This window comes from Schistocerca gregaria, chromosome 2 (assembly GCF_023897955.1).
Source record: "Schistocerca gregaria isolate iqSchGreg1 chromosome 2, iqSchGreg1.2, whole genome shotgun sequence".
Taxonomy (NCBI): domain Eukaryota; kingdom Metazoa; phylum Arthropoda; class Insecta; order Orthoptera; family Acrididae; genus Schistocerca; species Schistocerca gregaria.
The window spans coordinates 326902574-326928458 of record NC_064921.1 but is presented as its reverse complement, the minus strand read 5'-3'; the positions used below and the strand labels follow the sequence as shown (position 1 = coordinate 326928458).

The following is a 25885-nucleotide window of genomic DNA, read 5'->3' as shown; positions in this document are numbered from 1 at the left end:
TAATTGTACTATTATAGTAGTGCATTAATATTTTCAACTCATCTTAACGTCAGTGGACGAACAAAATTGTTTTTTCTCTTCTTTATTGTTATAAATTTACCTGCAACTAGAAACTATCACAATAGCTCACAGAAAAACGCAGCAAATGGCAGCATGTACATCAAATTCAACTGCAAGTGAAAACTGAACTGATTAACAAAAGAACTGAGCTCAAGTTAGGCAAAAAACGTATAGTAGTTGGTCTTGGCTAAAGTATGGATGGGCGACAGCTGATAATGCTTTCGAGATATTGATAATTTAAAGCTAATGAGTGCTTGTTTGACTACTGACAGTGCATATCCCTTTTTTGTCATGTGACTGAAACTCAAAATCTCTTTCAATTACACCACATGCCAACTAAGTTCTGTGTAATTTCATTCAGGTGAAAGGGGGCGCCCAGATCCCTGGACGCTCCTTTGGTTATGTTCTTGCGTTGTGAAACAAAGGGAAGGGACATTCTTGATGAAGTTGGTCTGATGAAAGGCATGTATACTGCTCCTGTGCTCATGTCGTTCAGGGTACTGGATCAGTCTTCTTCCACCTCAAAAAGGGCTGTACGAAGAAGAGCCTGGTGACACTACACCAGCACTGTTCTGTAAAGGTTGATGTACACTAGTACTAAAACTGGCTGGCACAAAGGAGTCAGTATAATTTCTCGTAAGTGGAATGGAAACCAAAAATTACGAAGACAGACAGTCATTGCTAAAGTCACAGGCAATTTTAATCTGTGGTTCAGTAATGTTGCGGACAGTTATTGCTAAAATTTCAAGGGAATTCTCTAATGAATAAAAAACCTGCACTAGGTTCCTAATGGGGGCAAGTGTCCTCTCTTGTCCCACCCTGCGAACGCCTATGCTTTCTCGCAATACATTATATGTTAGGTGCTGCAATATTTTCAACAGATGCTGGTCATCTTTCTCTCAGAATTTCGTAGCATTTCCTGGTGATGTCATCTTTCTGTATACGACTACACCGTATGTAAACAAGTTCAGACAGCCTGCAGTTTCACTCAGAACCAGTACCAGATTCCTCATGTGAATAACTAATTTATGAATGGATCTCAATAAATGTCTCAACAAGTTCTAAAAATTTTAGTAACTTGGAAACGGTTCTCAGATAAATATTCGTCTTTGAGTGCTATTTATTTGTTTGATGCCTCCCTGTTAATTCTACTTGGAATTCTCTTTTGCCGCCAGCATTTACGTTTTACGTTCTTCTTGTTGTTGGCGTAGTTCTAATACTATAACAAGTATGAGAACTACCTTTATCTGGATAATCTCAGCTGACACTATGTCTAAAACCGTGCCATTAGATGTCGCGTGTATGAACGGCAAAAAGGCGCATCAACAGTCCTTGAAGTCCCTTCACAAGTGGTGGCGTCACAATTACTGCACACGAAATGCTGCTTACTTTCTACACTCTGTATAATGCATGTTGTTTGCCAGAGCTCTCCTTGGTACAAAATTTAAATAATACTCTGATGAGCTATAACATTTTTCCACCTGCTTAATATCGTGTTGGTCCACTTTTGCAATACAATAGAGCAAGAATTCTGCTTGGCATGGATTCGACAAGTCCTTCATAGGTTTCCAGGAGTATGCAAAGCCAGATGTATATGTACAGGTCACGTGGTTATAGTAAATAAGGGGTACATTGTTTGGGCGCGGAGCTGGCATCCAGTACCAGCCCAGATGTTTCCCAGCTAGGTTCAAATCAGGCAAATTTAGTGGCCAAGACATCAACCTGAGTTCACTATGATGCTGCTGATACCATTGTAGCACGATTCTACTGTTGTGACATAGACTGTTATCCCTCAAGACATCAAACACCAAGAGATGTAGGTGGTTCGCAGTAATGTTCATGATGTGTTCATTTATTACCACAGCTCCCAGGGAAGCCCAGGCGAATGTCGCCCTGCAGCCTATAGCGTCCCACTAGCCTGTTTCTCTGGTGTAACGCATGTTTCGAACAGTTGTTCGGCTTGATGACCCAACCATGGGCCTAGTGTAGCAATAAACGTGATTTATCCGACCAAGGAAAACGTTTCCATTCATCCACTGTCCAATCTCGATGATTACATGCGTGCAGTAAACGTAATTGAAGATGTTGGCTCAACATGGGAATACGTAAAGGTCATCGTCTGTGGTGCACCATGTTTAACTATGTACACTGAGCGATGTGATCTTATACAAGTGTGACTGCATTAGCACCGTGCTCTGTCATCAGATCTGCCACAGATAACTGTCTATCCTGCATTACAGTGAAGGCAAGATTCTGACCTCCACATTTTCTGATGAAGTGTGGATGTTCAACACATTGTCGATCACTCATGGTTTTACCTTCTTTCAACCACTTTCCATAGAGCTCGTGACAGTAACATCTGGAGGACCAGCTTCGCCATTTCTGACACACTCATATCCAGTTTCCGGTCCATAACAATCCTCCTTTGTCACAAGTCCCTTATGTTAGAGGGTTTCCCGATTTCGTGCCTGTATCGTCACTAGAACGATTCCTAATTAGTCTGCGCTCTTTCCTTGTTGTGTCAAATGCCTGAAATGCCACAGCGACTTCAATATTGCAGTATGCAGCGGTCTTAATGTTTTTGCTCATCAGTTAAAGCCTCTACTACAGAAGGTAAATGTGTGAAATACCCAGTGTTTCTAAACAATTATCGGTGTTTTAAGGCTTACATACAACTTACAATTATAAATAAGCCATAAAATGGAAGAGCAGCACAAACAGCTTTTCTAACAAGTGTTCAATACGAGATAAGTCACACATCAAGTCGATATGTGTGTTCTTCCCAATCCTTGATAATAATGCCTGGAGTAATTCCTGCAACAACGCTGTTTCTAAAGTCAGGTATATCAGCTGGTAGCAGAGGACATACAAGTGATACTTCATGAAGCCCCAAAGGCAAAAATAACACAGCATCAGATCGAGTAATTGTTGGTGGCATGCAAAAAACACGCTCTGTCATTCAGCCACTTGCAGCCAATACAGCGACTGGGCACAATGTGATGTAACCAATCATATACTGGTTATGCCAATGAGCTGGCACAGTATCTTGCTGGCAAATAAAGTTCTGTGGTTCGGCCTCTTCCAGTTAAGGAAAGAGCCATAGGTATAGCACATCTAGTAAGAAACACCAGTAAGGCTTGCTTTTCCTTCCAAAAACTGTCCTGTTTGTCATGAAAGAGGTTATTGCCTTCCACATAAGTTAAAAGTTGGCATTTCATTATTTATTCCATCACGGGGATCATATAGAGAGGCCTGTAGCTTGATATTTCACTGTTGTCACTTTTCTTTGCAAACTGGTACAATGCCTGCTAGTCTGAAGAAGTTAGGGAATTCACCAGCAGTTGAACCAAATTACACCCCACAAATCGCCATACTCATGTGTATCAGGTGTTTCTAAAGAATATCAGGGTTTTAAGACTTTGTGCGTAGCATTTATTACATTCAACTTATAAATAATACTTCAAATAAAAGAGCAACTCAAACAGTTTTATTTGTATGCTTGTGCGCTCGTGAATGCACTGTTTCATATGTCTTCCATTAGAAAGTGCTAGTAGCAAAGATGGCGACTAGCGATCAGAAAGTGTTTCGTGTTTTACATGTCGAAAAGACTAATCTGTTGACACAGCGCAACATGTGTACCGTAAATGGTACCATGAATTTGAAGACACTGGTTGTCTTTGAAAAGGAAAGAGTATGTGACAACCAAGAGTGACTGAAGACTGTGTTGAACAACAGAGAGAATCTTTCACAGCTAGCAACAAAAAATCAGTTGATAAGGCTAGTTGTGCATTGCATTAGGAATTTCAGTGACATCTGTGTAGAGACTTTTAAAGAGATGCTTACAAATATGTCCTTATCATCTCCAGGTGTTACAAGCTCTAAAGCCAACAAACTATAGTTTCATGTCAACTTTGCAAATAAAATGTTGCTTCCTGACAATGAAGATTTTCTGTATAATGTCTTCAGTGATGAATGGACATTTCACCTTAGCAGAAATGTGAACACAATGTGCACACCTGGGGGTCACAAAATCCCTACAAGATGGCACGGTAGCAGTTGAATTGAATATCAGTTATACAGATGATGGTTGCCTATACATTTCTTGTATTTCATAACGGCTGTAATTGCCGCATTTCCTATTGAACATGCATGCATGTCCGAAAGATCTTTGCACCGTAATTCGTAATAACACAGGCACTACGACCAATGACCTTGCTGTTTGGTCCCCTGCCCCAAATTAACCAACATAGGCACTACAACGCCGCAAAAGGACATCTGTCGATGAATCCTTTTTTAACGATAGAACATTAACTATGTGGATGCAACTCAATGCTATGCCACTAGCAAGAACATTATTATACTTTAAACGTTATTATAATGTCAATTTTATTGTTGTACCACTATTGTACGTTAATGTAATCCTAGTACACCCCATCCCGTACTAACTGATCAGTGATGCAGCACTGGCATGGTGTAGCACTTAGTTTAGTAGGAACCCAGAAACTCTTCATCGGCTAGCACAGTGGTGGTTGAAGGCAATGCAGCCAGGAGAGGGATTTTGTAGAAATATTCCTTCTATAATATTCTTCACAACGATGCCACGAAAGGATTTTAAATCCGCAACTTGTTAACTTGTTATAGCACGTATTTCTTTCATGCTAGGTGAAACAGTTATTTTGCTAATATTCTTATATCCTTCGGCAGCATTTCTAGTACCAATGAGAAACAAACATGCGATATGTATGATATGTATGCCCATAACACAGCACCAAAACACAGTACACGAAATGGCGAGCGGCAGTAGACCTTCACAACAAGAAATCGTGAATATTCAGTGTTACAGAAAGTGCTGTGTGCCAAAATAGACCACATTTATGTAGAAGGGCGTGACGAACGGCGTAAGATGCAAAAAAAATTGACCACTGGAGATTCTTTATTATAAAACGACACGCGTTTGGTCTTAATAAGACTTTTATTAGTCACACAAGACGGTATTAACCAAGCTGACTTTATTCTTCCAGCTACATTTAGTTAGAACTACTCCTAAACACCAGAACACTGGTATTAGAGCAGTAATTCTCACGATACATCTTAAAATGTTTCTCATTACTCTGACCAGCAATCAGGCGCATCGCTACTGCTGCAAGTGGATACTCTATGATGCGATTGTGTACCTTTGAGACTCGTCTCAAAGTAATTGGTAGAGTTGTCTGCTGCCGGTGCGTAGAAAAATAAAGTAGATAAAACCAAGGGGGTGACTGGAGAAACTATCAGGAATATGTTGATTGTAATTACTTAATACGCGAAGTGTAAGTTTGGGAAAATTTTAAACTGGCTTGAAGTTATCGAACGTCTTGTGATATTAATATATCTATAATCCTTATTGCTGCTGTTCACTTTATACTGAAGTGGTTCACTAGCTGACGAGACGTATGCATGGCAAAACTTCTAATGTGCCCCAAACTTTCTGTTATTGTAAAGGAAAACATATTTTGAACAGTTTTTACTCCTGTTTTGTATCTCCACAGCCCCCGGCTCTGCTCTCTTGACGGGTCAGGATTTGTTCCCGCCATTGCGCGTACAGCTTTATATTAAAGGATACTGTCAAAAATGCTGTTACTTAGACGGTTGAATTATGTCAGCATTTTTATTGTTATTCCGATATAATCCCTTTTATGTAGTTAAGATACTGACTGTTCCAATCTGTGAGATATTTCTTGGTGAGAGTCACATTTCTTGGGACATGTATATCAGTAACCGTGTGCTTTTTTTCATATTGCTGCAGTGGAGCAACCCTATACCGTGTTGTAATTACTTTCTATGTTTAGCACTGACCTTGCAAACGACCTGTTCAGGACTTATTTGCTATCCTTTTGAAGTAGGTTTAGTTTTCATATATGTCAGTGAGTGAGAGACATTACTTTTATGCGAATTAGAGACACAGAAGTCGGCGGAAACAGATATGTTACTGTGAGTGATACTGGTAATAGTTATAAATGACAAATGTTGATATCAGACACGAATATTTTCAATAACTCTTATATTTCAGGTTGTATACGTCCCTAACATTCTCTATATTAGTGGCAGCCTGTACTCCTTTGGGGCAGCCTGTACTCCTTTGGATATATTTCTCATCTACTTCTTCCACAAAGCTTTAGCTCAGCGCTAAAGACTTTATTGCCATGTGTGTAGTATTTTCTTATGTGCTCTTATTCGTTGTGGCAGATAGCTTCTTTCTCCATAAAATTTAGTTTTTTGGAAATTATTTTCTTTGTGGAAGATTAAGATAAAGTCCAGTTAATAGAATCAATTGTAAAATTTAATTTTTTGGGACATACAGTGAGAGTACATTCAGTGAGTAAAACTGCACATACATGAAGAACTGTAAACATTTTGTACCTAAATTTACAAATTGTTTACCTGATAAGGCACAACTCTCACAATTACTAATGGATTCACATGACAATAACAGCCTCCAGAACAAAAGGTTCCTACTTCAGAGATTAGTGTGAAATTTTTATGGAGTAAAATGTGTTGTAGGGGAGGAGATGGGGTAGCTGGCCACTTAAAACTTGTGCTAAAAGGAATCCACTTTGTAGTTTCTGCTTCAACCAACACAAGTTTAAGAAAGAGCAAATTAAAGTAACGAAGAGAAGAAATGTATCAATTACTGATATGCCAATCTCATTAGAACTCTACTGTAAAGGAACTACTAATTGTATAACATTTCATAGGAGAGCTAATATTGGCTGAAAGTTGTATAGAGCAGGGAGATTAAGACTCAGGAGTATAATGATGGTTTATTGCTAGTACAGTATACAGATTGTTTCTGTGAGCTGCTTGTCTTTCATTAATGTATATCTTTACTTGTTACACATCATTGGAGGTTCACTTCCATGATAGGCTTGAGATAGAACAATGTGTAACTAAATGACTTCTCTCCAAAGTACATAGTTACATACCTTGTGTACAGTATCAGATCTCTCAAACTGTACCATCAAAGTCAGTAATTCACTCTTAGCAGCAATCATTACTCAAAAATGTACAATAAGTATAGAAAGTGCTGAACGATAGGTCTAGCAAATGGCTTTTCCAACAACTGTGCACACTGAAACTAGTTTCAAACAAAAGTAACATCCCTAAAGATGGTACTAACAAGGAAAACTCATCACATGCCTCTCAGGTTTAGTGGTACAAGGGCTCATTGGACAGCCTGACAAAAACTAAAAACAGATCAAGCATGGAAACAGGTGTACTGGACTGTGAAGAATTTTTATTTATTTACTTTTTTTTCACACTTCAGTACAGCTTGTTGCTATTTTCATACCTTGTCGGTGTTGAGTTTTTGACAGGCTATTCACTGGACTGTATTACCACTAAATCTGAGGGTGTATGATGGGAGTTTCCCTTGTGAGAATTAAAACATCTCAGCCAGTCATGATCTATTCAATTGTGGCAATGTCCCCCATCAAACTCTTGTTTGTGGTAACAGTTATCTGTAGCATAACCCAAGGTGTAAGATGGATTGGAAGGTTACAGCACGAAGTGAAATAAATGTTGTGGTAACAGACAGAACTGTAGCTCAGCCCAAGACCTATGTTCACCCATATGTAATGCATGTAATAAATTGCTAAAACTGTACTGTAGGTTCAGAAAATGTATATTGTGTAATAGACAAATCTTGGATGAGTTTTTAGTGCTTATTGTTTACATATATCATACATCAACAATGAAAAATAAAAGGAGTGGAAAGAGGGGAGGCACAGCAAGTCTTACAGCTATGGTTTGAAGAAAGAAAAGAATGAGTTGTGTAGGCCTCAGTGCTACCCACTGTCCTGATGCACAGGGTGTGTCGGTGGCCTACGTATATAAACCTAACTCAAAATTATATGATGGACAGCATATTATTGTTCCGACAAATTTTGAATAGGCTATGTATAATCATCAACTTCATGAGTAGGTAATTGATCAATAACTAAACCTAGAATATGTATACAAAATAAACAGCTTAGTAAACACCAACTTTCATATCCTTCTGGCGTGTAGTAGCGTCCACTACAGTGGACAGCTGTCAGTGGTCGCTTCTGTGAGTTTTTCAATCAGTCCTGAGGCTGGAAATGCACAGAGTCCACTGCAGTGGGAACTCCCTACTGGTGTTGTGCCGTGCATGCATTTACAGCCTCATGGCTGAAATAGCAGGAGAAGTCCAGTCCACTGCAGTGAAAATGGTGTACCACAGGGAAATATTGGTCCACTGAATAAAAGTATTGCGAGCATATAGGTAAATTATGTATCATCACAAGTTATTGTGAATATAGGTCATGGATCTTGCAACAAACTATTTACTTTATGCAAAAAGAAAATTCTCTTGAGAAACCTAAAATGAGAGAGAATTGATGACCAGTTCTTACATTGAGAAATATCTGTTCTGCCAATACAAACATTTAAATTACACACACTATCCTATCTTTCAGAACTCATCCTATGATCTGGGTAATCTGTCCTTCCTTTTTAAGCTTCCCAGTTCTATCCCTCTCTCCTGGCAAAGGAATGATTACTTCCTTCCATTTATTTTCTTGATACATAAAATTTACTGTGATACAGGAACTACTTTTGCTGTTGCCACTGTCATCCAAATGTCTCTACCACAAAAATTAAATAATTCATGTTGAGCTACTTTTAGACTGTGAAATACTTCTGGTATAGTGTTGCAGTATTTATAAATTAATAGCTGCAACTGCTATTTATAAGGCCCAGTTAACTGTGCAGTAGCTCTTCAAGATGTATGTAACCATATTCTTTGACTCGAAAAGAAAAGTATTTGTGTAGTAGTATTCATATCTGGCTTAATTGTTATGTTCTCCATCTGTAAACAACTGGTGTGCCAATAGTTGATCAATGTTTTATGTTCTTTATTGAAAAATCCTTGAAACTTAGTAGTCCACCAGAATGAAAGTAAGAAATTCCCTCTAATGAATTCACTGTTGATAGGATGTTAACCAATGTTTCCCTTGCTCTTTTTTTATTTTTTACTGTGAGACATAAGGCTTGTCTTTTGTGTGTTAATTCATTTCAGCAGTGGGCTTACCAGTTAATATTTTAACAGGGTACAATAGTTAACCAAGGAACACAAAATGCTACTGAACATTTGGAGGCAGGTTTGTGGGTCTCTGAAGCTATCATATGGAACTGTGGCCCTAAACTTATTTATTAACACTTCAGTCCCTTCAATTTCAATCATGACTTACCAGCTGACAGTTAACTATTTTGTGGTAGAACATGCTTGGCCTATGAATAAAAGACTTTTCTTTTTGCATATATTGCTCAAGTAGATACAGCAAATTGATGCACACCAGCACATTGTGGCTCATATGTCCTATACTGAACTGTTCAGTGATAGACAATGCCAACAACTCAGTCAAGGTTCAGGTTTACCTCAAAGCCGAGTTTGTTGTTGGTTCACTTCTCTGCTATTACAGTGACCACACACTTTTGTATTGCTGAGTTGCTGGAAACATACCCTTTCATGTATATTAGATGTTTTTCCAGCATGACAGAGCACCATTCCAAATCTGTGTGTCAACAACCATCTTGTAGCTGCATTTCCTGGATTCTAGAGTAAAAGAAGAACTACCCCCCTCTTTTTAGAGTTCTTGGAAAAAATTCCTGAAGAGATAGCTAAAATATGGTTGTCCATGAAACTTCTGTGAGCAGGGACATGAAGTTGTTACTTTAAAGCTTTCCCAATTGATAACTTATGATACTCTTCTCCAGTTTGCAGCTGGATCTTCAAGTCAAGTTGGCACAATATTTCGACAGTCCATCTGGCTGCCATCTGCACTGAGAGAGATGTCGCAGTGATCAGTACACTGGACTCACATTCAGGAGGACAACAGTTCAAAAACCGTGTCTAGTCATCCTGATTTAGGTTTTCCACGATTTTCCTAAATCGCTTCAGGCAAATGCCAGGATGCTTCTTTGAAAGGGCATGGCTGACTGCCTTACCCACCCTTTCCTAACCCACTGGGACTGATGACCTTGCTGTTTGATCCCCTCCCCAAAATCAACCAACCAACCAGCTGTCATATTCAGGTGAGACACAGTTGTTGCTGTGTCTCATTGCTTAACTGATCATCAAAATCTTCTGCAACTAAGTACTTTTTTTAAAATACAGGTCAGTGCAAGGTTCCACGACTTGCTCAGATGATAGCCCTTGTTCCTGTTAATAAGGATATCAGCCAATTTCATTCAAAACACAGACCCAGTAATGAGAAGGGGCAGCAACCATCTGTCTCATGTTTCATTGTGTGCCTTAGCTAAGCAATGCTCCATCAATGAGGATTTTTCCATTTTGTTGTGATTATATGGAGGTGATCCACACATCTTTCCTCAGCAGTATGAATAATTTCAGTATTATACACTTTACCACAGTTGCATGGAATCTTGTAAAAACTGAGCTTCCTTTGTGCTAGATAGTCTTTAACAGAACCTAAAAGCGTATTAATCTTGGATAGCACATGTTGCTGTCCTGCCATATGCTGGGAGTGTACAAGCTAAAAAAGGGATAATTTTAGGAAATTTTAACATTGAGACTGCATTTTGTATGTCAGCCAAGATTAATGTCCTCTTTGGATCTGTTTAAGATAACCTGGGGCTAAGGAAGCTGTTTTTTAATATTTTGTTTATGTATAAATAAGATTCCATGCTACTGTGTTCAAGCATACACTGGTCAAATTATTCAGTTGGTTGAGAACAGACATGTGGAGCACTGCTGCCACACGAGATTACAACATACCAAAATATCAGGTCATGGTGTAGTATTGCGTAGCTGAGGGGGGCCAATAAAAGATTAAACAATGCACTGATTTGTATTACATCAAGATGTTCTCAATTGACAGAAAATATCAATGGTTAGTTATGACAACACATTGTTTTTGTTTGCCTTTCCCACCAGCGGCAGCACTAGTACCTTTTCCGATGTTAGCAACATTCATGGCACTTGTTGTATGTGATAAGTAATTTGTGCTGGTATATGAAGGGGGTGTCAATTCCAATTTACCACAATTTGGCAAGACTCGACAACAGCAGCATCTCACCTGAAGATGACAGACAGGTGGTCTGTTAAATATTGTATCAACATGACTTCATTCAGCTGCAAACTTGAGAAGTATATGGACATGGAATTACTTGCCAGCAATCGTTGTGATATGTGTAACACAACAGGGACGTTGTAAAGAGGGTAGCATATTATTGTGCACCAATTTCTTATGTGTCTTGAAGCTCATGGCCATCACTGCGAGTATTTTATGTCAGAGCTGTGAGTAGTGAACCATTAATATATACCTGTAAATGTCAGTACCGAAGCAAGTTTATGTACAAGTGTGTAAGTAATATGTAAAAATCTGTGTAATTAGTAAATGGATGACATTAAAGTAATTAAAAAATAAGAAGACATAGAGTTGTCTGCAAAGCTTACAGATTTGGTTTAGCATTTCAAGAAATCATCCACCCAGCCCCACACTTCATTGATATACTGGTGTGATGGTTTATTACTAACAATCATAAATATTTATTTTTACATTGAAATGACACTTAGGACATACAAAGAAAGAGGGTACTTCATTACCTTAATTATTGTGTTTACGAAATCATATACACATTGAACTTCAAATGACACATGCTTCACAGGTACAAATTTAGCATTGTGGAAAGCTACATTTTGCACTTGTAATAAAATATTAATTTTGCATCTGTCTCTAGAAACTACTTCCACAAATGTCAATACAACATACTACAACATGTACAGCTTTGTTTCTGCCATTTTTACATAACATTTGAGGCTTTAATGACACAAATTGGTTACACATGAATCATTCACAGTATTTTCCATCGCTGGCCACTACTTTCTCCCATCTTTTGGGCAGTGTATGACTCCTGCGTCGAAAAAATTGTTCATCTTTTGAAGCGATCCACGAATCGAACAAATTTGTGACTTCATGAGATCGGAAGTGTTGGTCAGCCAGGGCATGCGCCATTGATCAAAAGAGGTGATAGTCAGAGGGAGCAATGTCTGGAGAATACGCGGGTGGGGTAGGAAATCCCGTTTTAACGTTTCCAAGTACGTTTTGACCTCTTTTGCAACTTGGGGTCGAGCGTTGTCATGCTGCAAAATCACTTTATCGTGCCTCTCGCTGTGTTGCGGCCATTTGTCTTTTAATGCTCTGCTCAAATGCATTAACTGTGTTTGATAATGAGCAACTGTGATTGTTTCACTTTGTTTTAACACTTCATAGTACACGATGCAGAACTGGTCACACCAAATGCAGAGCATTATCGTGGAGCCGTGAATATTCGGTTTGGCTGTCAACTTGGAAGCATGGCCGGGATATCCATGTGATTTTTTGTTTTTAGGGTTATGGTAATGAACCCATTTTTCGTGCCCGGTCACAATGCAATGCAGAAGTCCCTACCGTTTTTGCCTCTGAAGCAACTGTTCACAAACATACAAATGCTGTTCAACATCTCTTGGTTTCAGCTCACATGGGACCAAAGTTCCTTCATTCTGAATTGTGCCTATAGCCTTGAGACAATTTGAAATGGCTTGCTGTGTCACTCCCATTAATTGTACCAATTCTTCTTGGGTTTGACGTGAGTCTTCACTCAGCAATGTCTCCAATTTTGCATCTTTGAAAACATTCTCTCTTCCACCACTATGCCGGTCTATGACATTAAAATTGCTATTCTTGAAGCATTGAAACCATTCACAACACGTTCTTTCACTAATAGCATTCTTACCATACGTACTTGAGAGCATTCGATGAGACTCAGCCACTGTTTCTTTATATTAAAACAAAACAGTAACACCTCCCGCAAATTAAGAGAATTAGGCTCGTAAACTGACATTTTCAATCAAGAACAACTTTATGATAGACACAAATCAACTAATGTTTGAATGAGGTTATGTTGACCGAGGTCCAAGCTTACTGCCTGACATCTGCAATCTGTTTTTTTCCCCCCAACCGTTGTCGCCATCTTTCGGCAAAAGGCAGAAGCAAAGTTGTACACCTTGTTTCTATTTTATATCATAATGTAAACAGGATCTCAAACACTTAAATGCACCTCGTCCATTATTTATTTTGTTTGTTATGATAAGTTAGCTAATAAATGTGATAATGTACATGTAATTGTTTTCAGTATTACGAGAAGGAAATTTGCTGCACACCATGTAGCAGAGATGCTGAGTCGCAGATAGGCACAACAAAAAGATTTTCACACTTAAAGCTTTCAGCCAGACCAGTGTGATTTCAGTTGCCTGAGACTGCAGTCGTATGTATGTTGCATTTGCAGGAGTGTTTGTGTGCATATGTGTGTCTATATTTGACAAAGGCCATTAGCCAAAAGCTTTAAGTGTGAAAATCTTTTTGTTGTGTTTATCTTTGACTCTGCATCTCCGTTATATGGTGAATAGCAACTTTCATTCTCATTATATTGTACATTTCATCTTGGATTTTCCATTGTTTGATTTGTAAGTGTTTTCACTTATTTCCTATTACATTTTTCCAACCCACACCGACATCGGTGACTGACCTGTGCTGTTTCTTTCCTTCAGTGCATATATAAACTTGTGATTGACCTACATAAAAGATCCATCAATGACTAAAAGTCTGTTCAAAAACCATGATGATTGCTTGTGCTCAAAAGGTAAAGTGCGACAGTTTGTGCTAATCTCATATTATTCAATTCCAAAAAAGCACAAATAACTCACTGCCACCAAAAATGCACATTATTGTCATGTACAATGCAACAATGTGTGTAAAATTTTTGTGTTCCAACTGAAAAACATGACTGAAGAAAGAACACAGTAAACTAACCAAGAAGCTCCGTTTAACATGTTTCACACCTAGTACGCTCGCTTATTGTGTTGACTTGGAAGAGTAGGATGCTACTCATTTCCCAGTTTGTATACTCTTTGTAAGGGTATTCATTTGTTATAATAAAAATTGTTTCTGATTAGCTGTAATTTACAAAATCAGAATATAAGGCACGAAAATAATTTGTATGTAGACCTCATCTCCATTAGGGTTTATAGTTGGTTTCTATAATCTGGTACAAAGGTATTCAGGAAGTATTAAAGAGAGAAACTGCTCTGGGGAAAAAAAAAACTGTTAGTAGGACAAGTTTGGTACATTGCTATAAGTTGGCATCACTGGGATGAGCCCTGATCAGCTGATATATCAACATTATTTTGTTTATAACCTCAAAAATTTGTTTTTTACTTGCTGAAGGTGAGAAACCAAGTGAATACATACTGCAGAATGTCTGAAGTTCATGGTGAAGGTTGTATGAATTGTGCAAATTTTTATAGTTGAGTCGAGTATTTCAAAAATGGTCGTGACAAACACCGATGTGGCCTACCAGTTGCTGTTTCAACTCCATCACTTGAAAGTCGAACTGATGGCATTATTTGTGCTGACCGCCATGTGGCTGTGGAAATGGTAATTGATAAAGTTCAAGTTAGTATTGGTACAGTTAATAACATTACATGTAAGAATCTGAAGTACCACAAAACACCTACAAGATGGGTCCCAAAGGAGTTGACGCGGCTACACAAGGAAATAAGGTTGAGAATGTGCACAGAGCTAAAGGAATGTTATGAAAGAGAAGGTAGGCACCTCAACAAAATTTTGACTTGTGATGAAACTCGAGTTCACTATTATGAGCCAGAATCAAAAAGACAAAGCATGGAGTGGAAGCACACCATCTCACCTGTCAAGAAAAAATTCAAAACTCAAGCATCAGCAGGAAAAGTTGTGTTGACGGTGTTTTGGGATGCTGAAGGTCCAGTTTTTGTGATTATCTTGAAGAGCTGCGTACAGTGAACAGCCAGTACTATTTGAATTTGTTTTTAACAAGGGGAAGCCAGTCATGAGAGAGAGATGACGTGGATCTCAAGAGGAGAGGTGTGATTCTCCAGCAAGACAACGCACATCCTCATATTGCTCAACCAACCGATGAAACCATTGACAAAATGGACTGGGAAGTACTGCCTCATCCCCCTTACATTCCTGGTTTAGCACGTAGTGCTTTCCATTTGTTTGGTGCACTGAAGGAGGCATTACATGGGAAGAGGTTCCAGGACAATGAGGACGAGGACGTGAAAAAGTTTGTGAGGAAATTGATTCAAACATCAAGATAAAAAGAGTTCTTTGCAGCTGGAATAAAAAAGCTTGTAGCCCATTGGGACAAGTGTATAAATGTTGAAACGGATTATGTTGAAAAGTAGAAAATGTATTTTTTTGTAAATATAAATGCTTTTTTCTCCAGACAAATTTGTCTCTCTAATTGTTGAATGAGCCTCATATATTTATGCCAGGGCTTTTTACAATCTTGGAAGCACTTCTTGAACTCACTTTTCATCATGGTGTTCAGCTCCTTCAGTGATTCTGTTTTCATCTTGTCAATGATGGCAAAACAATATCTTTTTATGGTTCTCTTCAGCCTCAAGAATAGCAAGAAGTCACAGGGGGGGGGGGGGGGGCATGGTGAATACAATGGCCCAGGCAAAACAGGTTTGTTTTTCACTAAAAAATCTGACATAAATTGAGTTGTGAACAGGAGCATTATCATGATGCAATTTCCACAAGTGATTTTGACACAATTCTGGTCATTTTATTTGGATTACGTCACATAAATAGCATATAACTCCCAGGTAGTATGCCTTATTGACCATATGACTATAAGACAGGAACTCATGATGCACTATCTCACTGTAATCATAAAACAGTGAGAAGAACCTTCGCATGTGATTGTACTTGAAATTTTTTGGTTTTAGCTCTTCAGGCAGTTTCTCTTGGGGTGATCTGGCCTTATTTCAATGTCATACCCTTATCCTCATTTTTGTCACCTGTTGTAACATTGCTGTCAACTTCATTTGGAAATTTCTGAGCCATGTTTATGAAACACAGCTTTGGTCAAACTTTAACAATTCCGGAACAAACTTTGCTGCTAAACATTTCGTGCTTAGAATCTTTGAAAATTGCTTGGCATTAACCAAAGGGAATGCCGACATTATCAGCAACTCCTCTGATGGTGATTCAGCAATTTCTAGAACCATTTTCTTTACTACTTCTACATTGTTGTCAGTAATTGATGTGCTAGGGTATCCAGGGCAGTTACTGTCTTTGGTGTCTTCTTGACCCTCTCCGAAGTATTTATACAACTCGTAAAACATTGTCTTACTCACAGTACATTCACCAAAAGCCAAGTCAACATTTTGAATGTGGTGCTGAACTTTATTCCATGTTTAAGTAAAATTTAATGCACACTCTTTGATTTATCTTTTTCAAAAATAAAAATTTGTCAACCACTTAAAACATGCATAACCTTTTTGACTGTCAACAATAAATTAAACACTCAAACAGCTGAAAATGCAAACATGCATGAGGAACGTGTACTAACATGATTAAGAAAAGTATGAAAATTGGATGTATAAGGTGAGGGAAATTAAAAAAAAATCCTGTTACTTTTTTATCACACTTCACAGTCTAATTTCTGTCATCATACCAATTTTACCCTCTATGGATCTCTAGTAAAACTACTGTAACCTTTCACACCATTTCTCCAGAAAATTTTGTTTCTCATTAGTCTGCTTGATTTTCAGCATGCTGCTAAACACATCTCACACACACATGTGTTGATTCCCTTCTGTTACAGTTTTTGCTCATTCAGTGGTACCCTACCCTACTAAACCATGCTATCCTCCAGAGGTTCATTTCCAAAAAAAATAATTTTTTTTTCAGATTAAGGCCTGTGTTTCATTTGAGGTATGTTAAGAAAGTAAGTGTATTTGGTGAAAAAGAAAAAGATATTGTTGATACACTTGTTGACTATTTTTCCATATAACTGCCATCCTGTTCTGTGCATATGGTGAGCCATGGCACAAGCTTATTTATACCCTCCTCAAAGAACTCTCCTGCCAGTTCCTTCCTCCCACTTCAGAACCTTTATCTGCAACTGCTTGTCGGTTGAAAATTAGTTCCACTCATGTGTGCCTTCAGAGAGGGAAAAGACGATAATCTGAAGGCATCAAATCAGGGGGAAAAGGGTGTGGGGGTTGAAGACATCCCAACTGAATGAGACCCAGAGCATCTTGGTGGCTAATTCTGTGTAAGGCTGGATGTCCTCGTGCAACAAGCACATCCCTCTTGTCAGCATTCCCCTCTCCTCCTTTTGTTTCAAACACTCCTTTTGAGATTTTAGGGTCTCACAAAATTATTGAGATTAATGGTCCTCCCCTGAGCCAGAAATTCGACCAAAATGATGACTTTTCAGCACCAAAACATTGAGGCCCTGGCATTTTTGCCTGAAATTGTTTTTGAATTATTTGGTTGATAGGGAATTGGTGTGACTTCTGTCTTTTTGTCTTAGGCATATAATAAGTTACCATGTTTCTTCTCTAGACACAATAGAGCTCAGAAAATCCTCACCTTCCAATTCAAGTCACTTGACAAACTCACAGCTGCTATTAACCCGAGTTTTCTTGTGCTGTTGTGTCAGCTATTTTGAGACCCATCTTGAGCATGATTTCCAGTATCCCAGCATTTCTGTGTCTCATATAAGAGAGTGCTGGAGAGTTGTGGAAATATCACAGAAATTTTATCCACTGTCAATCTGCAGTCTTCACGAACAGTTCCCTCTTTTTTTTTCCACCAACTCTTTGACTTCTTTGTTCATCATGAACATTTGTTCTGCCTCCACTAAACTCCTTGCACCAATTACACACTCTTTCTGTTCATAACACCTTAGCCGTAAAACTTTTGATTCACAAAAACATTTTGGTAGGTGTTATTCTTTCCATAAGTAGGAAATGGATCGCAGCTCATGGCTCGCAGCTCATGGCTCGCACTGGATGGGATTATTGAAAACACACAACTGGACACTACAATGTGAGTTTACATACTATGATGTTTCAGCGATGCTTGCTCTGATCACGGTATCCCCCTTTACCACTCAGTGAAGCCAAATCTCAAAAAACAAAAAGACCACGGCCTGTTATAGTCACAGTACACTTACTATCTGAACAAGTCTCATAATAATAAACTTCTTTCTGAGGAAATGCTCTATAACTGTGCTTGAGGATTTCTTACCTCTTTGCTTCACCTTATTGTTCTACCAAGATAGCAGTATTTTTTTACTTCGGCTATGTTGTCCCCAATTTCAATGTCAAGTTTCTGCTACTCCTCATTACGTTCATCTTTTTTTTTTGTTTCCTTTCCATCCATATTGTGTACTCGGTAAACTATTATTCCATTCAACATACCCTGTAATTCTTCCTGACTTACAAAGAAGACATAAGTGTCCTCAGCGAATCTTATTATAGATTTCCTTTCCTCTGAATATTAGTTCCACAACTGTACCTTTCTTTTATTTCCTTAATTGCTTCTTCTGTACATAGAAGAAACAATACAGGAGAAATACTGCAGCTTTGCTGTATGCTCTATTTAATCTGAGCACTCTTCACTTGATATTCAATTCTTATTAGTATCCTCTTGGTCTTGTTCCTATTGTATAATATCCATCTTTCCCTATAGAATATACCTACTTTTCTGAGGATTTCAAAAATCTTGCACCATTTTACAAAGTTGACTCCTTCTGCTCATTTGACAAATCATATAGCAGTGTGCTGATTTTTCATAGACTTTGTTTCCATTATAAAGTGTAACATCGGCACTGCCTCTGTAGTACCTTTCCTAAACCCAAACTGGTGTCATTAACATAAACTTAATTTTTTTTCCATTCTTCTGTATGTGCCTCTAATCAGCATCTTGGATGCATCAGCTGCCAAGTTGACTGCCCTTGCTAATCTTGAGATTGTGTGGAATATATTCTTCTGAAAGTCTGATTCTGAACACTCATATGACGCAAGACATAAAGAAAACTTTATGCTCACCTCTCATCACTTAAAACTATGTGCACAGACTCCTCAGAATATACCCATGAAAATCACAACACAATAAAAGGGTGTGACATAATGAATATGAAGATAAATATTTTAAAAAGCAAGTTGCATGATATTTGAGCCGGATCCCTAAAATAGAATAACATTTATGATAGTTATAGTAGATGTAAATAACGTAGGCTTGACTAATGTTAAGTAAGTAAATTCTCCACAAAGTATTATTGTAAGTGTGACAAAATTTTAAATAAGCAAATTGTAACCTTGACATGTCTCCTGTACATCAGACATATGTTCTGAAATTGTGTGCATTATGAGATGAATAAAACACATTTCACATATCTAATCTAATAGATCGTACACACAAATTGAGAATTTGTTTAGGCTGTAACTTCCTCATGTTCTGCCGTGTTTCCTTACAAGTCTACTTTGTCAAAAACTGACTCTAATGTAAAATACTCTCCGTCCTCCGAATCAACGCCCATTTTTTCTTCTTCCATGTTAGAGGATCTCAGGGTACTGTTCCTGTCTACCTGCTCTGAATTGTTGACAGCTTTCCTTTTAAATTATCTAACAGTTTTTTTTTTTAAATTTTCTACCGCTAATCCCTCTTCTCAACTGCCATTTATATTTCAATTTCTTCACTCTTTTTCTGCAGCCATTTTGTTTTAGCTTCCTTGCAATTTTTATTAAGTTAATTTATACATGACTTAAATTGCATTTGTTATTACAAGGTGACACAATGACTGGCCAGTATACATTTTCAGGAGGCGAAATTGTAAGTGCAGCCAATAAACTCACATAAAAGTCAACACAAGTAATTTTCTCTACCTCTATGTTCGTCTACTGCCAGTACTTCGAATTTTTCCCACAGAAGATAAATAATGACCAGCCATTCCATCTCCTTACAGTTTTTGAAATTTACTGTTTCCTCAAGTGACACTTTCTTTGTGATATGTGATTTATTCATCTCATTATGTACAATTTTTCAAATAATTTGTTTTGATGTACAGGAGACATGTCAAGGTTTACAAAAGAAACTGTTTTCACTTTTTTAAAGAGAAATACAAAACTTTACAGTATATTTTACATTTGTAAGTTACAGCTACACATGTACATAAAATAATACATGTAATACAATCCCTGTGCTGAGACTGTGAAGCTGTCCTCAATGAATTCATCGACAGAATAATAACACTTTTCCACCAGAAGAGTAAAGAGCAATCTTTTCAGTGAACCAAACTCCATTTTAAATATATACTGCCTTTTATTTTATTGAAAATTTTTAACACCATATACGCTGGGGTTTGGGCATAAAGTTTTAAACGATGTGTTGGAAGTTTGAAGTTATATTGTTGTACTCCTTTCCTCTCCCAGACATTTTTGTATTTCCTTCTTTCATTTATCAATTGGAGGTTTTCTTCTCAAAATAAATTATTTAGATAGACAAAAAAATCTACTCACAAAGTGGCGGCAGAACACACACATAAGTAGAGGCTATAATTAGGCAAGCTTTCAGAGCCAGTGGCTTCTTCAGGAAGAAGGATTCAAGGGGAAGGAAGAGGGGTGAAGGAAAATGACTGGAGAGGTCTAGGAAAAGGGGGAAAATTTTGGAAAGTCACCCAGAACTGTGGGTCTGGGGAGACTTACTGGATGGGATGAGAAGGAAAGACTCAGTAGAGGAGGATTTCTTCTGTTCTCAATTTCATCCAGGACTCTTATATTGTATTGTATTGCCCAAGCCAAGCATGTACATGGAGTACTTTACTGAAAACAAGGGAGGTTTAAACCTGGATAACCACCTAACTTTAAAGGAGCCTTTTTACTGTAACGCTGTATGTGTGTGTGTGTGTGTGTGTGTGTGTGTGTGTGTGTGTGTGTGTGAGAGAGAGAGAGAGAGAGAGAGAGAGAGAGAGAGAGGGAGAGGGGGGGGGGGAGGGGGGGACTACCACGTTCTTTGGCTACTAAGCTGTCCCCATAATTCTGTTGCCTCTTGTGCATAACTGGCAGAACTACACTGAAGAGCCAAAACATTGTAACTACTTACTTAATAACATATTGTTCTGCATTTGGAATGCAATATAGCATGGATTTGACAAGTCTTCAGTAGGTTTCCTTAGGTGTGTGGCATAAAATGTCTACATGCGGGTTATGCAGTTCCCATAACATTGAGACTGGTGGTTTGCGGGCACAGAGCTGGTGCATGATTGCATGTCAGATGTGTTCTATCAGGATCAGTTCAGCCAAATTTATGGCCAAGCCGTCAACATGAATTCACTAACAAGCTCCTCGAAATCACAGTAGCAAGGGTCTTGCCTTGTGAAATGGACAGTTATCCTGCTAGGTGATGCCACCACTGTCAGAGAAGACATCAAGCATAAAGTGATACAGATGGTCTGCAGTAATACTAACTTAGTCCACAGCCATCATGGTGCTTTTGATTACTATCAGAGGCTCCTTGGAAGCCCATGTGAACGTACTGCATGTTATCTCCACTGTCCTCCATCCAGGCACGATGCGTGTTTCGAACAACTGTTCACCTGGATGATGGCGTTTCGACACACAGCCATTGACAGGTGTAACAAGAAATGTGATTCATCTGGTCAAAAACACAGTACCTGTGAACCACAGTCCAATCTTGATGATCCCATACCCATTGCAATCATAACTGAAGATGAAACTTCCTGGCAGATTAAAACTGTGTGCCCGACCGAGACTCGAACTCGGGACCTTTGCCTTTCGCGGGCAAGTGCTCTACCAACTGAGCTACCGAAGCACGACTCACGTCCGGTACTCACAGCTTTACTTCTGCCAGTACCTCGTCTCCTACCTTCCAAACTTTACAGAAGCTCTTCTGCGAACCTTGCAGAACTAGCACTCCTGAAAGAAAGGATATTGCGGAGACATGGCTTAGCCACAGCCTGGGGGATGTTTCCAGAATGAGATTTTCACTCTGCAGCGGAGTGTGCGCTGATATGAAACTTCCTGGCAGATTAAAACTGTGTGCCCGACCGAGACTCGAACTCGGGACCTTTGCCTTTCGCGGGCAAGTGCTCTACCAACTGAGCTACCGAAGCACGACTCACGTCCGGTACTCACAGCTTTACTTCTGCCAGTACCTCGTCTCCTACCTTCCAAACTTTACAGAAGCTCTTCTGCGAACCTTGCAGAACTAGCACTCCTGAAAGAAAGGATATTGCGGAGACATGGCTTAGCCACAGCCTGGGGGATGTTTCCAGAATGAGATTTTCACTCTGCAGCGGAGTGTGCGCTGATATGAAACTTCCTGGCAGATTAAAACTGTGTGCCCGACCGAGACTCGAACTCGGGACCTTTGCCTTTCGCGGGCAAGTGCTCTACCAACTGAGCTACCGAAGCACGACTCACGTCCGGTACTCACAGCTTTACTTCTGCCAGTACCTCGTCTCCTACCTTCCAAACTTTACAGAAGCTCTTCTGCGAACCTTGCAGAACTAGCACTCCTGAAAGAAAGGATATTGCGGAGACATGGCTTAGCCACAGCCTGGGGGATGTTTCCAGAATGAGATTTTCACTCTGCAGCGGAGTGTGCGCTGATATGAAACTTCCTGGCAGATTAAAACTGTGTGCCCGACCGAGACTCGAACTCGGGACCTTTGCCTTTCGCGGGCAAGTGCTCTACCAACTGAGCTACCGAAGCACGACTCACGTCCGGTACTCACAGCTTTACTTCTGCCAGTACCTCGTCTCCTACCTTCCAAACTTTACAGAAGCTCTTCTGCGAACCTTGCAGAACTAGCACTCCTGAAAGAAAGGATATTGCGGAGACATGGCTTAGCCACAGCCTGGGGGATGTTTCCAGAATGAGATTTTCACTCTGCAGCGGAGTGTGCGCTGATATGAAACTTCCTGGCAGATTAAAACTGTGTGCCCGACCGAGACTCGAACTCGGGACCTTTGCCTTTCGCAGGCAAGTGCTCTACCAACTGAGCTACCGAAGCACGACTCACGTCCGGTACTCACAGCTTTACTTCTGCCAGTACCTCGTCTCCTACCTTCCAAACTTTACAGAAGCTCTTCTGCGAACCTTGCAGAACTAGCACTCCTGAAAGAAAGGATATTGCGGAGACATGGCTTAGCCACAGCCTGGGGGATGTTTCCAGAATGAGATTTTCACTCTGCAGCGGAGTGTGCGCTGATATGAAACTTCCTGGCAGATTAAAACTGTGTGCCCGACCGAGACTCGAACTCGGGACCTTTGCCTTTCGCGGGCAAGTGCTCTACCAACTGAGCTACCGAAGCACGACTCACGTCCGGTACTCACAGCTTTACTTCTGCCAGTACCTCGTCTCCTACCTTCCAAACTTTACAGAAGCTCTTCTGCGAACCTTGCAGAACTAGCACTCCTGAAAGAAAGGATATTGCGGAGACATGGCTTAGCCACAGCCTGGGGGATGTTTCCAGAATGAGATTTTCACTCTGCAGCGGAGTGTGCGCTGATATGAAACTTCCTGGCAGATTAAAACTGTGTGCCCGACCGAGACTCGAACTCGGGACCTTTGCCTTTCGCGGGCAAGTGCTCTACCAACTGAGCTACCGAAGCACGACTCACGTCCGGTACTCACAGCTTTACTTCTGCCAGTACCTCGTCTCCTACCTTCCAAACTTTACAGAAGCTCTTCTGCGAACCTTGCAGAACTAGCACTCCTGAAAGAAAGGATATTGCGGAGACATGGCTTAGCCACAGCCTGGGGGATGTTTCCAGAATGAGATTTTCACTCTGCAGCGGAGTGTGCGCTGATATGAAACTTCCTGGCAGATTAAAACTGTGTGCCCGACCGAGACTCGAACTCGGGACCTTTGCCTTTCGCGGGCAAGTGCTCTACCAACTGAGCTACCGAAGCACGACTCACGTCCGGTACTCACAGCTTTACTTCTGCCAGTACCTCGTCTCCTACCTTCCAAGGCAAAGGTCCCGAGTTCGAGTCTCGGTCGGGCACACAGTTTTAATCTGCCAGGAAGTTTCATATCAGCGCACACTCCGCTGCAGAGTGAAAATCTCATTCTGGAAACATCCCCCAGGCTGTGGCTAAGCCATGTCTCCGCAATATCCTTTCTTTCAGGAGTGCTAGTTCTGCATGGTTCGCAGAAGAGCTTCTGTAAAGTTTGGAAGGTAGGAGACGAGGTACTGGCAGAAGTAAAGCTGTGAGTACCGGACGTGAGTCGTGCTTCGGTAGCTCAGTTGGTAGAGCACTTGCCCGCGAAAGGCAAAGGTCCCGAGTTCGAGTCTCGGTCGGGCACACAGTTTTAATCTGCCAGGAAGTTTCATATCAGCGCACACTCCGCTGCAGAGTGAAAATCTCATTCTGGAAACATCCCCCAGGCTGTGGCTAAGCCATGTCTCCGCAATATCCTTTCTTTCAGGAGTGCTAGTTCTGCAAGGTTCGCAGAAGAGCTTCTGTAAAGTTTGGAAGGTAGGAGACGAGGTACTGGCAGAAGTAAAGCTGTGAGTACCGGACGTGAGTCGTGCTTCGGTAGCTCAGTTGGTAGAGCACTTGCCCGCGAAAGGCAAAGGTCCCGAGTTCGAGTCTCGGTCGGGCACACAGTTTTAATCTGCCAGGAAGTTTCATATCAGCGCACACTCCGCTGCAGAGTGAAAATCTCATTCTGGAAACATCCCCCAGGCTGTGGCTAAGCCATGTCTCCGCAATATCCTTTCTTTCAGGAGTGCTAGTTCTGCAAGGTTCGCAGAAGAGCTTCTGTAAAGTTTGGAAGGTAGGAGACGAGGTACTGGCAGAAGTAAAGCTGTGAGTACCGGACGTGAGTCGTGCTTCGGTAGCTCAGTTGGTAGAGCACTTGCCCGCGAAAGGCAAAGGTCCCGAGTTCGAGTCTCGGTCGGGCACACAGTTTTAATCTGCCAGGAAGTTTCATATCAGCGCACACTCCACTGCAGAGTGAAAATCTCATTCTGGAAACATCCCCCAGGCTGTGGCTAAGCCATGTCTCCGCAATATCCTTTCTTTCAGGAGTGCTAGTTCTGCAAGGTTCGCAGAAGAGCTTCTGTAAAGTTTGGAAGGTAGGAGACGAGGTACTGGCAGAAGTAAAGCTGTGAGTACCGGACGTGAGTCGTGCTTCGGTAGCTCAGTTGGTAGAGCACTTGCCCGCGAAAGGCAAAGGTCCCGAGTTCGAGTCTTGGTCGGGCACACAGTTTTAATCTGCCAGGAAGTTTCATATCAGCGCACACTCCGCTGCAGAGTGAAAATCTCATTCTGGAAACATCCCCCAGGCTGTGGCTAAGCCATGTCTCCGCAATATCCTTTCTTTCAGGAGTGCTAGTTCTGCAAGGTTCGCAGAAGAGCTTCTGTAAAGTTTGGAAGGTAGGAGACGAGGTACTGGCAGAAGTAAAGCTGTGAGTACCGGACGTGAGTCGTGCTTCGGTAGCTCAGTTGGTAGAGCACTTGCCCGCGAAAGGCAAAGGTCCCGAGTTCGAGTCTCGGTCGGGCACACAGTTTTAATCTGCCAGGAAGTTTCATATCAGCGCACACTCCGCTGCAGAGTGAAAATCTCATTCTGGAAACATCCCCCAGGCTGTGGCTAAGCCATGTCTCCGCAATATCCTTTCTTTCAGGAGTGCTAGTTCTGCAAGGTTCGCAGAAGAGCTTCTGTAAAGTTTGGAAGGTAGGAGACGAGGTACTGGCAGAAGTAAAGCTGTGAGTACCGGACGTGAGTCGTGCTTCGGTAGCTCAGTTGGTAGAGCACTTGCCCGCGAAAGGCAAAGGTCCCGAGTTCGAGTCTCGGTCGGGCACACAGTTTTAATCTGCCAGGAAGTTTCATATCAGCGCACACTCCGCTGCAGAGTGAAAATCTCATTCTGGAAACATCCCCCAGGCT

The 25885-nt window shown here is 40.5% G+C and overlaps 1 protein-coding gene across 5 annotated transcripts in view; it reads left to right on the top strand.

Moving 5' to 3' along the window:
• Window positions 1-5183: 5183 nt before the first annotated feature.
• LOC126336973 (mitochondrial import inner membrane translocase subunit Tim21) overlaps window positions 5184-25885 on the top strand; it is a 44894-nt gene continuing 24192 nt past the window's right edge. For 2 of the 5 annotated variants that reach the window (XM_050001191.1, XM_050001190.1), the window contains exon 1: window positions 5184-5279. The gene's annotated coding sequence lies outside the window, so the exon portion shown is untranslated. Of the gene's footprint in view, window positions 5370-5900; window positions 6031-25885 lie in introns of those variants that run through there. The other 3 variants (XM_050001189.1, XM_050001188.1, XM_050001193.1) reach the window with 2 other exon arrangements.